The sequence below is a fragment of the Poecilia formosa genome, unplaced genomic scaffold (assembly GCF_000485575.1).
Source record: "Poecilia formosa unplaced genomic scaffold, Poecilia_formosa-5.1.2 Scaffold552, whole genome shotgun sequence".
Classification (NCBI taxonomy): domain Eukaryota; kingdom Metazoa; phylum Chordata; class Actinopteri; order Cyprinodontiformes; family Poeciliidae; genus Poecilia; species Poecilia formosa.
In genome coordinates this window covers 139306-149614 of record NW_006800491.1, presented here as the reverse complement: position 1 = coordinate 149614, position 10309 = coordinate 139306, and the positions used below count along the sequence as shown (strand labels likewise).

The 10309-nt window shown below is 39.1% G+C and overlaps 1 pseudogene; it reads right to left on the bottom strand.

Annotated features, from left to right (window-relative positions):
* The window catches only part of LOC103129515 (glutamate receptor ionotropic, kainate 2-like), a 293278-nt pseudogene that overhangs the window by 143681 nt on the left and 139288 nt on the right, over nucleotides 1-10309 (bottom strand).

Here is a 10309-nt window from a genome sequence, read left to right as displayed (position 1 = left end):
AATACAGAATCATGAGTAGATCGTCGTACACTTTGTTAACAGTTGTATGGCATCCTGACTTAGCGGTTAAGTGAGTTTTACACAGGCGTGTGTGGCGTGTGTTGTAGCTGACTCCAGCTGCAGAACCTGCTTTAAATACACTTTTTATACATGCCGACTTCTATGTAAAATATGACCCCACACATTTTTTGTGTACGCACGCTTCATGCATGAGGCCCCTGATGAAAATCAAAAAGGAAAATCATATTTCTTCTGTTTTAGCTTCCCTTCATTGACTTGCTGTTACATCCAGAACAGAATTTAAGATTCCTCTTCTCACATATACAAAGCTCGTATAATCACCTATATCATACATCTGAGATCTGATTGTTCCAGATACTCCTAGCAGAGCACTCTGCTCTCAGACTGCAGGCTTACTGCTGGTTCCCAGAATCTCAAAGAGCACAATGGGAGCCAGATCTAACTATTGTGAGAAGCTTGTGGAAGGATACACAAAATGTTTGACCCAATGAAGTGTATTTAAACTTTTGACTTTAAAAAAAAGCAATAAAAATTGCCTCAAACAGCTCTCTCTCTCTCTCTCTGCATTTAGCGAAAAAAAAAAAAAAAAAAAATCAATAATCATAATTTACCTAAAACAGGAAAAGTATGCAAACTTCTGTTTTCAACTATGAATGTTCTCTGATGTGGGAAATAATTTATGACAGTCACTGCACACAAAAAATAGAGAATAAAATGAAAATATGTATTTGACTTTTAAAATGTATAAATAAATAATCTTATTGTAAACAGTGGTGATTATCACTGCATAAGTAATAGTTGGCAGATACTTGTTAAAAAATTTCCAACAATGAAAATTACATATCTTTAGAACAGAAGGAAATCAGATGGAAACTAGTTGAAAAATTCAACCATTGAAACATCTAAGCAAATAATTCTGAACAAACAATTAAATAAAGAGCTTTTCAAGTCAGAAGGCTTTTTAAGCTGAGTATCACCTTGATTTTGAAATCACTGGAAAGAAAAACACTTGGTGTCTCTGATAAATTGCTCAACAGGAGGCAGAGCCATAAAGCACAAAATCTTATTGGACAATCAGTCAGTTAATTTCCCCTTGCCTGAGTCTTCTACTAAATTGGAATCCCCACAGTGGTGAAGTCAATTGGCAATTTGGGAAGAGAAGTGCTTTGAGGTACTCTACTTCAATTGAATCAGAGAGCAAAATTTCTAGAAAGTGCTATGAAAAGAAAGGGCAGTACAAACAAAGCACTGGGAGATTTTTCAAGAGGAAAGGCTTAAAAATAATGACATCTTTGGAGCAAGTGTGTTATGCCTGAGAGCTGTTCTAGCTTTGTTTTACTGGTTTAAAGAAATGCTATCTCAATTTAATTTTCCCTAAACAAACCTTGGTCTCAGACCCCATTCCTCGAGAGCCAAAGTCCTGCAACTTTTACCTGTGTCCCATGGCCTACATATTGGCATTACATGGTGAAACTGAGACGCATCTTAAAGTTGCAGGATGCCAGCCCTTGTGGAATGCCATTTGAGACCTCTGGTTTAATCCATGGAGTCTAAGGTCAGTCTTCAAGGTCTGGTGTCCACCTTGCATCTTTCCCTGATGCAATGCACCTGAATCAAGTGATGGGTCATTAGCAGAACTTTGACATGATGAGGATGTAGCTGTTGGAATCAGCTGTGATGAAACAGAGACTCTAAAACAGGGGTGTCCAAAGTCGGTCTTCGAGGGCTGGCATCCTGCATGTTTTAGTTCTATCCCTTGTGGTTGCAACAACCTCCTCAGTAAGTCAGTGTTCTGCTTAGGCCTCTAATGAGCCATCATTTGATGCAGGTGTGTAAAACCAGGGAGAGAACCAGGGGAAAACCACAAGCTGAAAGCATCTGGCAGCGTGGTTATGACAGAGGCATAAAAAAGGAAATAATCAGGGAGTGACACAAGGTGCAAGGAATAACAGAAATGAGGGACATGACATGGATCAGCTCAAAACAAAAGACACAGAGCAAGATATGATCACAATATCTTCATAATCTAACAATTCAAAGCAACAACACATATACGTTATGGGCATCAAACCATAACATATATGATTCGCCCTCATCGTTGCAACCATGCTCTTGTTCCCCGGATTTGCCCCTTTGTCTTGCCCTTGTTGAATTGTCTATGATTGCCCATCTGGATCTTGACCCACGCCTGTTTTGAATACTCCACTCATGCCCACTCCCACAGATACCTACTCTGCTCTCTGCCTCATCGTGCATGACCTCGGCCCATCTGACCAAGGATTTGGATCTGGATTTGGTACTTCTGCTGAATGTGGAGTAGAACGGTATTCGTCTTCACGGAGCGTAGCGGAATTGGGGCGCTGTCCTGCATCAGCGTTTCTTCTTCCCGGGCACTCCCTCCTGACCCCTGCATCAGTGCAGCATCTGTTCTTTTTCTCGTCCCTCAGCTGATCACTTCAGTACCTGGTCACCAGGCCAGGTTAGTGTTCTCTCCTCACACACTAACTGATTCCTTCGGTAATATTTCTCCAGTCACCGATCTCTCCTCTCCACCCCTCCTTGCGGTGCTGGAACTGACGATCCAGTGTGCCTGGTCTGAGCTGTGTTTTAATAAATCTGAGCTTTCTACTCACTCCTGTGTTGTGGCTGATTTTCCGGGTTCTTCTACTGAGTCATTACAGTTATGTTGTTCAGCACTATAGCTATTTGGTTCTTCTCTTGTTCTGCTGCTTTCTATCTCAGGAAACATTTGTAAATGAGATTTTTAATCTCAGTGAGTTTTTTAAACCTAGATGACTGAAAGGGGGAAAAACTATGACACTACTGACAACACTGGTTGCTGTTTCATGGACAATTGCAAATCAAAGTTGCATACTTAGTGTTGTAGTGAAGACCACCTAACCCGAGACCGAGTCAAGACCAAGACCGGCCCCCCGTGCTACATGACACAATAAAATGTGAAACATGATCAAAATTCGTTCTTAAATTGATCTGACAGATTCACATTCCCATAGAAACACCTAGATATTAAAAACTTAGAGCTGAAACAAATGTAACCAATATCATTATCAATTCAAATTCTTCATTCTGCTTTGCTTCCATCTCTGTGCCACAATCCGCAGAGGTCTCATGCCATCCCTAAAAGATAACGCCCAGGGCATTTGCCCATATTGCCTATGTTAGAAACCACCATTGTCTACCCCATGAAACATAGCAATTAAGGTGATGCTTTAATGGTAAACAACGCTCAATTATGAACACTGACCAAGGAGCAACAAGCAAGAAGTAATGACTGTCCATGACTGTTCTCACCCTCTCTCCCACTGCATGAAGCCAGGCAGCACAGTGCTGCAATGTCTGCCACATGACAGGTGATGAAAACAATCAAAAAGCAATGAACATGTTCTGTGCGCTCTTTTGTTCTTGTGCTTTATTTATTTGCTAATTAAATAAATATCTATGTATATAATTAAATAAAGGCTGCACAGTGGTTTCAGTTGGTGACACTGTTGCCTTGCAGCAAGAAGGTTTTGGGTTCGATTCCCGGCCCCGGTCTTTCTGCATGGGGTCTGAATGTTCTCCCTGTGCGTGCGTGGGTTCTTTCCGGGTACTCCGGCTTCCTCGCCCAATCCAAAAACATGACTATCAGGTTAATTGGTTTCTCTAAATTGTGCTTAGGTGTGAGTGTGTGTGCATGGTTGTTTGTCCTGTCTGTCTGTGTTTCTCTGTGACAGACATTATGTAATATCCGCATATTGCAGAATGCGGATCATTCTGCAATATGTGAATGTCATATATTGCAGACTTTGGTCACGGCGTTGTCCCATATATGTGACACGCAAGTCAACACCTCCGCATAATAATTCAGCGCAGTGAGTGACGATTTTTCATTGCAGATGCAATTTGTCCTTGCACAGCTAGCTTTGCTAACATCACGTCCATAGAGCTGACCTTTTTTGAGCTTATTTTCTAAGTGACGATAAAAGTTAGACGTAGTACCACAGTCTGTGAAAGCAAAGTGCTGATGAATTTACATGTCGCCATCATATTTCTTATGATTTATATAGCAGGATACTACTACTAATGATAAGACAGACATCTACCGCTCAGAGAAAACCATTGCGCATTGTATCAGAGTGCCGCATGAGTTAAAGGGGGAGGTGATGTGTGACAGCAGAAACAGAAACACTAAGTTATCGCTTGGATTTTGATCTGTTTATTTTGCATCCAGTGAAAACAAAGTTTAGCAAATAAACTGGACAATATGTTGGCAATTTAGTGACTTTACCGCAGTTGTGGTCTTGACCAGTCTTGAAATAAAATCCAGAGTCCTCAACGCCCGAGACTGAGACCAGACAGAGATCAAATGCAGCCAAGTCCGAGACAAGACCATCAAAAAGTGGTCTCGAGACCAAGACCAGTCTCGAGTACTACAGCACTAGCATACATGTTATATGTGCTGTTTTTGTTTTCTTGAAGGCTTTTTACACTGTCAGCAGATATCAGTGATTCTTGAGAAGAGCGAAAAAATATGTCTGCTGCATAAAGCACAGAATAAAATATACATGCAATATAATTTCTTCAAATAACTGACGAAACTAACCTGGACAATGTCAGCACAACAATCTATGTTGTGTTGAAGGCGCTGGAGTCAGAGTTGGCCTTCCTCTCATGAGGTCTATTAAGATCTGCCAGTGTTCTGGGGAAATTAATGTTGTTGACATAAAAATGCATATTATACTGATGATTTTAAACTTAATGAACTGGTTGACAAATGTAACCAGTATTGTGAAACAGATGACTTTGAGATGTGAAATCAGTAAGGATCAATTATTTTAATGTACAACCAGTATTTTGTGATCAACTTTGAAATCTGTATTAGTAAGGATATTGGGGTATTGTGATTAACTTTGACATACGAGACTGGTATGTTGTAATGACTAACTTTGTTGAGTGTGACCTGAGGTTGAAGTGCTGACAACAGCAGTTGACCTTAGAGCAAAGTTTAAGAGTTTGGAAGAGTGATAGGTAATGCTGGCGAAACGTCTGGAGAGAAAAGGGAAGTGAGACTGGAACGAGCTGAACGGAAACACATGGAGAGCAAAGATAAACGTATGGCCCGGCCCAAAACAGGAACTGAAACTGCTGAAGAGAAGGAAAGTTTGCAGGCTAAAGGATGGAGTGTGACCCATGAGCAGTCCTGGGACAAGAACACATGACAGGCCCAGAACAAGACATGACATAATGTCTCAAAAGAAAAGGTGGATCTGAGATAATCTATTAAAGCAGACAACCAATGGAAAAAGGAAGACGGTGACGTGAAAGTGACCTTTGAGCATTTCTAGGATGCTTAAAAGTCAGCTGCAAAAGAGGAGAAGTGGGTTTTTCCTTCCGTAAGGTCTGCATGGTCACAAAGATGGATCAATGATGCCTTGGATCTACGCGGAGGAGACCTCTGAGCTGAGGGGCTGCAGCAGAGCACCTGTATGAGCAAAAGGAAATTCCCCAAGACCCAATACCACAGCTTTGGATTAAGACTCACTCTGGCATCCTAGAGGATGGCCATGGGCCTCCACTCATGCTGGGAACTGGGTCCCCCTCCCTCTACCAGGACCGATCCCATACCAACGGACCATGCTGGAGCTTGTGGTTCAGTTGTCCGTCTCACAAATTGTTCTCCCAGGCAGTGATAGAGATTAGGATGAGAGATGTTGGATTGAAGTTGATTTTATTATATCGTTGTCTCTTTGATTTAATGTTTGCATCTATTTTCTGCTACTATGTTTTTTATTTTAAACTATGTAGTAGGTGGATGGTGTCTGCAAAAGCCCTTGTCCAGGAGCAGAACTCAATAGTTTATAAAAATTGTTAAAAACAATTCAAGGAATTCTAAGGAATACTAAAGTAATAAGTTATGGCAACTAAGTATGAATATTCAAATAAGTAATCATGCAAATATCAATACATTTAATTAAAAATCATTTGTATTTATTTTCCAACTCAATTGAAATTGAGTTTTTGTCAATACAGTCAGAGAAAATAAGAATGTAAAGAAATCAGGCATTATTGGGAGGCATCAGAAGTTCCGAGGACCCCATGACCACTTCCTGTTTCTTCCTTTGCTAAAAGATGTAGGCAGCTCTGATTAGCTTATGTTATTCTTTAGTTTTTTCTTCTGTTTTATTCCTAAGTTTTTGTCACAACCATATTGTGTCAACACCATAACTGACAATTTACAAAATTCTGATAAAACTTTGTAAAATAAATGCTTAATTTTGGTTTATTGTAAAGATTTCAAGGAACTGATGAGCTACAATATGGCCTCTTTCAGATTAGCATCATATAAATTGAGGTAGTTTGGCTTTTTTTCAACACCGTCAGTTTTTACCTGACAGTATTTTCTTCCTTAGTGATGTTTACAAATCTCACTCAAGTGGGCAGTTAATACATTTTAATGTATTTTCACATAAATAGCATTACTTCACATGCATCAAATATTTCTTTTTAAATATGTTTCTGTTTATTTTCAGAAACGTGTAGTTTTATGAGGGTGGAAGAGGAAAAAATTAAAAATATCAATGATCTGATAAGAGGCATGTTGTATGCTGTACAACATTTCAGCATTTATTTCAACAAGAATGAACAATGCACCTAGTTGTCATTCTAAGTGCAGTGTTTTCTTTTTACTCACTGGTTCGTCACCACTGTCAGTTCTGTCAACTCTGTCAGATGGACTTTATGTTGTTTTTTTGTTTTAAATAATATTTCTTTTGTTTCTTGAGAAGCATTTGTCTGTAAAACTGAGTAAAAATATAGGCTCATTAAAAATAATTTTAAATTTGTTTTTGTCTGACGGTGTTGACAAAGTTCTGAGTCAAGTCCATTAAAATTGTAATTTTCAAAATTGCTGCAACTGGGAGCCTGCACTCTAACATCTTTACATTTCCAAGCAAAGAGATCACTGGGACTAGTATCACTATTCAAATTTGTTTTTATTAATAACTTCACTTACTTAATGCTTACTGCTGCAGCAATTTTAATGTATACAATTATACAATTTAATACAACAACCTTGTATATTCTAGAACCATCTGCCGGAATACACAGCTTAGGCAGCCAGTGTTTACTGTAACAGCAGGCAGCGACTGTAACTCGGAGAGTAGTCATTTTGCAATTGGAAAGATGATGGCTGAAGTCCAATTTCCTATGAAACCGCGTTCAGTTTCCCACTGATGTGTATATAAGTGTCTGAATGTATCTATCTTTATGACATAGAAAGTACTCCTGGATCAGTGGTTGTGTGTCTTTCTGTGCCTTCTCAAACACCCAGTCGGCCAAGGAAGATGGCCGTTTATGTTGAGCCAGGTCCTGGCTCTGCTGGAGGTTTTTTCTTATTAAAATGAAACTTTTCCTTTCTTTCTTTTTACTGCATGCATGCTCAGTATGATGAATAATTGCAAACTCAACCCAATGTAATCTGCTGGGTGTCTTTAATTCTTTTTCCTACACATTTTTAGAATAAACAGAACTAGACTGTGTTGTTATCAAATACAAATAAATCAAATAAAGTTTAAGAAAAATAGGAAAAAATATATTCACCAGTATGGAGGAGACAATAAGGGATCGATTGGACAATGAATCTGAGACATTAGTTGTCTTTCCCTTCTGATTGTCAGTCATATTGAGGCCACTTGCTGGATCCCAGGTACCAATCTGTAAAAGAAAAAAAACATTGTCCTAGCATGAAGTATCTTATGCAGGAAGGCTTAAGAATAATCAGTAACCCATTTTGAAACTTATCACCTTCACTTTCACTTAAACCGTAAGATTCAAGTTTTTTTTTCATAAAATGAAAGCAGGGAATCAAGTAAAGAATATTTTGTGTGACATTCAGTCGAGCATAAAATAATCAATCCACTTGATTTCTATAGCACATTTCAAAAACCACAAAGGTAACTAAAGTGCTTTACATTAGAAATGTGCAAGAAACATACACAGATACAGAAATAACATGTTAAGAGAACAGAAACAGAAACACTGTCCCCACAGTGGGAAAATTCAGGTCCAACAGCAGTATGTAGGTACACCCAAATATACCGCTCAAGATTATAGTATGCTGGGTCTCTATAGTATTTTTACTTCACCATCAGTGGAACCTTTAAATTTGACAGAAACTTTTATGTAAATTTTTATTCAATGCAACTATTTCTTTGTTTACTTAGAAAAAAGGCATGAAATGAAAGATAAAACTAATTCCAGTTTTTGTAAGTTTACCTTACAGATTATACGACTGTGCTGGTAACTTTACCATCTTTCCCTTTCAGTTCAACACAAAGATTATCTGTACGGCATCCTGGGGAAACAGTTGACAGTAATCTGACCCCTCAACCCTTTCATGGCTGTTTTCTTCTTGACACCCACAGGGACCAATGTTACATCTGATCTAAGATTCTGATCTGCCTCATGGCCTTTTGAGGTGCTAACCAGTGGGAGCTGAAAAAGGGAGGAGGAACGTACATGGCAGAGAAGCAAAGTGGAAGAGGACACAGCAAAGATCAGATTATGCCTCAAGGCTTTTCATGTTTCAACTCTTACTTTAGGTGTGTAAAGGCAAGTCTCCTAAACATCATCCCCTGCTCTTCATCCAGCTTCTCAACCCAAAGCATCACTAGAGGGGACCACAGACACTCCAACCCTCAGCAGCCGCACACTCCTCAAGGAACCTATGATAATCTGAGTGAGTGCTTGAGATAGTCTTTGGAATTGCAAATCAACCCTTTAATTCAAGTTTCATGAGACTGGAGGGCTTTTGAATGAGTTTTTATTAATGGAATAAATTATTCATGGAGGTGCCAGAACACACACTACATTGACCAAAGGTCAGAAGATGCTGAGAGGAATGCGCCAGTGAGAATAATGAAGTTGAAAGTGCTTGCAGTTCCATGAGTGAATATTATTTGTATCAGCAACATTAGTTGGTTCTTCTCTTGTTCATAATCTTGTAAATCTCTGAGTGGAGAACAATGTCGTTGTGCTATTCTGAGGATGCTTCTCTCCATCTGAGAACACCAATATAGTTGAGCAAATGCCATATTGGAGTTTAGATCTATAGCCTGAGCCTGACTTGAAATTTGGACTGGGTCGGGCCACAATTATATGGATGATGATCAGGTTGGCCTCTAGCTTCTGTGGTGGTTTTTTATAAATCTAGTATACATACAGAACGGAGAAAACTAAATGAAAATGTGTGATATAAATCTATCCCAATCTGCTTATTCCAATCTAAACAGAAGAGTAGGCAGCTTATCCTGGTGAGGAAAGAAATAAAGTAAGGTGCAGAAGTTAATCAGCCTTAATGAGCTCAAACTGCTTTCTTATTGTATATTGGAGCTGCTCTGTGGTGGCTCATGCCACCACACGCCTCCTGCACTCCAAAAGACCCCAGCATCTTCAGCAGGTAGAGTCAGCTCTGACCTTTCATATAAAGAGCATCAGAGTCATTATTCATGACTCTGATGCTTAGTGTTCATGGAGAACAATAAGCTGGTAATGCCACAGCAACAGAGGCATGAACAGCTTGAGATACTTGTTACAAACTACAAATCACTGCATTAGCCATACAGAGTAATGTCCCTCATAAAAGTAGAGCTTGAAAGCTTAAGTCAAGGCAACAAGGAGCATTATAAGTCTGCCATCAAAATTGTCACAACAATACAAAGATGCAGTGAAGAAAGGATAACCCAGGAAACACTGGTACCTAACCAAAAAATGGGTCTGTGGAGCCTTCCCAGCAACCTCAAGGTCCCAACTTAAGAGATACATTAGAGAAGTGGATTATTAGAGAATGTAGTTTTGAATATGATTTTGCAAGGATCTTTCCATCTTACGACACTGTTGGAACTCTTTAGCAGCTAAAGTTGAACACAAAGATCAATCATGTCATAGTTAACATGCTGAATTGTAAGTAGTGGTGTCGAGGAATTCAATTTGAAGTGTCAGTCATTTGTCAAATATTAAAACATGTATAACTAGGATGTAGCAATTACAATTAGCTCAGGGACCAGGTCAACATTGGTCCATAGATGTTTTTTGAGTTAACTCTAAGTCAACTTATCAAATATGTTTTAACCAGGGTTTGTACATTTTACGTGTGGCTTGAAGCCTCCAATTATTTCAACATTACCAGTCTTACAGGAGCAAATTAGATCTTAACAGAAATTAAACCAGGTGTTAAGAGAGGAAAAATTCTTGGACTTTAAAAACCTTTTGACTCGTTATATCCTCTCTA